Genomic DNA, 4364 nt, shown 5'->3' with positions numbered 1-4364 from the left:
ATTCCATCAAACTTAAGCAGGATTTCCAATGTCACATGACTTTACATGTCAAGAGACACATGCAGTGTCAGACAGGTTTCAATCTGACAATGGTTAAGGGTTTTCTCTGAAGCTTTGAATTACAGTAAATCATTTTCTTTTCTTGGTCTCTTTTCATAGGGGTCACCACAGGTGATCTACATCTAACCCGGCCACTCACATCCTCTACTGTTGCACCCAACATCTACCCTCCGTCCCGCACCATAACTATGTCCATCGTTCTTCCTGTTGCCTGCCACCATCAACATAGTTTGTCAAAATAATTTGCCTGTCTCCTTATAGCTTGTGTCTTGAGTTGTCCTGATTACATGTGGGTTTTTTTTTTTTGTTTTTTTTGTTTTGTTTTTTTACAATCAGTACAAATTTCATTTGTGTACCAGTAATTTCTTTGGTTGGGTTTCAATACAGCTGGCACAGGCACTGTTAAATAGGTGACACAGCTCTGTGGTAAATAGTTATAATACCCCAAAAGTTAATAATACCCCCAAAATAAATTTCTAGATGTATATTTCCATTAGAACCTAATATTATAATAATACATATATAGTGGAGGATCTGAACTATTTTCTGTATCATTTGTTGTGATTCTTACCTAGTATGAAAACAGATTGTGCCACCATATGATCCTGGAGTGTGTCAATATGCTGTGCCTACTATTTCATCCAGGTAAAACATGTGGAGGGAATTTTGGAGCACACGTGAGTGCAGAGGGGCAAATTTGGTTTGGCTGAGTGAACACTCAGAAGAGTAAATCAATGTTCGAACATTTATCTAGTTCTATACTAATGTTATTAACCTGCCTTACTCTGTTCACTCTTTAGCAGAGCCTTTAGAAACACTGACCTCACCTATTGTTACAGAGGCGTGGTCTGTTCCACATCCTGAGTTTCACCATCACATAATTGTAGTTGCTACATATTTATACATTACATTTTAATATATATTTAAAAACATTTGTGTATATATATATATATATATATTATTATAAGTGGAGGGAAGTGACCATCATAAAATACCCTTCTCACATTAAAAGAACAAATGTTAGGGCTGTCTGTTACCCCTTCCTGTTGTCTGCTGGGTGGAGTTAGTGTGATCAGTTTCACCTGTGTCTCTGATTAGTCTAACTCATGTCACCAGGTGCCCTGGGTATACATATACCTCTCTCCCTCACTCTGTCTTGGTGGGATCATTGTTCTGTTAGTTTGTGTGAACGTTGTGCTGCGTTTGGAATTCATACCCTTGGGAGTTTATACCCTATAAACCTGCTGCCCCTGAAGAGAATCTCCCTTGTGCTGCATTTGGGTCCTGCCTGCTTCCTGTCATATCGAACACGTAACAACTAAAACCTTATTTATGACCCACGGCCAAGTACTGGTCCCTGACCCAATGGTTGGGGACCCCTCTATCACAGATCCTCAAGAACTTTTTGGTGCGCTTGAGCAAGGCACTTGATCTACCTGATGGCTGAGTGCATTGCAGCTATTAGCAATCTTAACAGGGTGGTCTGGACGCTGTTACTAACCTTCCATATACCGACTGTCCCTGAGTGTGGTATTAACAATTCATAAGCCACGGTTAAGTGAGTGTATAGAGTCCCAGTCATAGAGAACAGTAAGTTCCTAACCGTGCACAGACGTGCACCAACGTGCCCTCCACATATCTTGGCGGACTGAAAACTGCATACCGCCCCACCCCTTACAAACATCATCGTCGTCACTGTACCTAAATCAGGAAGCACCGACACAAACGTACGTGTTTGTGTCCTCCTTTTGTTTTTGCCTTTTATTTCTTGCCTCATCCAAGACTGCGGTGAACACAACAACAGCGAAACATAAAGGGAAAAAGGCTTCCCCTTCCATAGACGTGAAGTGACGACCACCGTGTGCCGTCTGAGACAACTGACAGTTGGTTACATCCAGTACAAGACTGAGCTGTGGATGCATCTGACAGACCATCCGGAGAAGGGTATGTGCGCATTGAAATTCCCCGGAGCAGAGGTTTACAAACAATGTCAGCGTACAACATATAAAGCATATGGTTAAGTGTTTGTGCATTACCATCCGCCAGGATGTAAACACGTTTATATCCACGTCGACTTGTTTACAGTGCGTAACCGCCGCGTTTCGATGCCTGCTGGGGGTAAAAATGTACATAATGTCACTTTTTATTCACTGTACACTGACTACGTACTTAAGTCACTTTTAACATTACGGTGTACGTAGTATATTTGTAAAAGCATCACTGTCAGCTGTACGTGCCACTGCCTTGTCATGTGCTTTGACAGCGTCTCCCCTCCACCACTACTACAACCAGCACCACCCCCGCTGCTGCCAGACTTCCGATGACCCAATCACCTTAAGCCTTTTTAAGAATTTAACGTTTAATTGCTTAGTAAGAGTGAATGCAAGGCATTTGATTAAATGTCACGACATTTTTACAACAATTAAAATATTTTCTTTAATTCGGCTTATATTTCAATTGCAAATCAAAACCCGATCTCACCATTATTTATGTTTTTTTTTACCTCGCCTAACTGCTTTCTACCGGAAACGTCAACATGTTTTGGTTGCAGCAGGCTACGGAAGCAAGGAGGAAACCAAATATTTGCATGAAACCTAATCGGGCATAAGTGACGATATAAAGAACGTAGATATGCCGAATTGATCAGACGTTAACATGCCTTCGTCAGGGGGAAGGATGGCGTCAATTCGTACATTAATAATCGCACCGAGTCGTGGTTGTCCTAAATTGAGTAGATTTTAAACCTAGTTTTTGCATGAAAGTCCTGAGGCATCAGCACACACTCGACAGCGGTGCACTGTTTGTTGTCACGTAACAACCAGGTTATTTGCATAACATAGAAATCAATCTGAACTCTGACCTGATTTTACACAAAGCTAATCTCGTGTCACATTTGAATGGCAAGTGCACTTGAAATTAACCTGACAATAAAAAATCATTCTAATCTTTTTCTTTACACCAGAAATGCACAAGTATATGCTATACACAGTGATAAGGCATGTTGTCTGTTTGTTTTTGTTTTTTTGTTTTTTTTTAAATTTAAACAGATGTCTTTCATTCACTGTTTTGTGTTTTACTTGTGTATGAGTTCCGGGAGACAGAGACATACATCGTAAAGTCTGGAGATAATTAGGTAGTAGTATTTAAAAATCTTAAACTTTAATTATCAGGCTGTAGTTCTACTTTTACCTGAGGGTTTGAATGCAGGGGTATTAAATGGCACTGACCTAAAAAAATCAATAGATATTTAATTATTTTTCTGACACTAGTTTTTTTAAATATTGTATAAAACAAGTCCAAGTCATTCTTGAATAACCAACCTGATCATTTTAATACTATTAATTAACAATTTTAAAATGCAGCCTTAAGTATTCATATTATTGCTCTGTCAATGCTGTTGCAAAACAGTTTGCCTTACAATTAAATCTTTACCAGGTGGCAGTCGTAAAAGAGGCCCCCAGTCCAGGAGTTTGAGACCTCTGCTCTGAAGTCTATAGTGAAATGTAGGACTGAGCAGCAGTTTCTTACATCAACTGCTTACATAATGCTTATTTTCTCTTTTATTTTGCAAATTATTTGTCACTTTTATATAAGAATGGACTGGAACTCAACTGTGCTGAGTGTGGTGATGTCCTTCTGTGCTTCACACTATAAATACAATTTTCTCACATGGGCAGCCTCTCGCTCCATGTCTGGTTGGGTCAGATATATTCATGCCTGCAGTCATGGATGTGCCCAGATCTCTAGCTCTGTTTCATACAAAATACATGTGCAATATGTAAAACTGTCATAATTTTTACACATCTTAGAAACATGGCACTAAGAGGTGTTTGCTGAAAACTGCAGGATCTTATCCAAGCTCATTGCATCATGGAAAGTAAAGATTATCAGATGATGCACCATTGGTGCATATATAAACTGCCAGGTTAGAAATGTGAAGTTCGATGGAAAGGATTTTGTGGAATGTCATGGATACATAACAACCCAGGGAAAACGATACCTGCGGTGGAAGCTTAACCTTCACATAGGTCTAGGATAAAGGTCTGTTTGTCAGCGAATACCTTTGCATTCCTTAGCATATTACAGGGTTGGCCTCAGCTCAGCTAGGAGAGAAAATGCCAAGAGGTTTACTCAGATGTCACATGACTTTCTTGGCATTCTTTTTTTTTTTTAAGAAGGGGTCAGACCAAGGTTTTAGTGATGTTTTATAGAATATCAGGTTGGGAAACCTTGCAGTCCTGTAATTTTCTTGTATTAGGGTGCAATTTCAATGCACAACAATGATTCTGCTCTATGTGCATCCT

This window comes from Cynoglossus semilaevis, chromosome 13, assembly GCF_000523025.1.
Source record: "Cynoglossus semilaevis isolate Cse_v1.0 chromosome 13, Cse_v1.0, whole genome shotgun sequence".
NCBI lineage: Eukaryota > Metazoa > Chordata > Actinopteri > Pleuronectiformes > Cynoglossidae > Cynoglossus > Cynoglossus semilaevis.
This window is presented reverse-complemented; position numbering follows the sequence as displayed.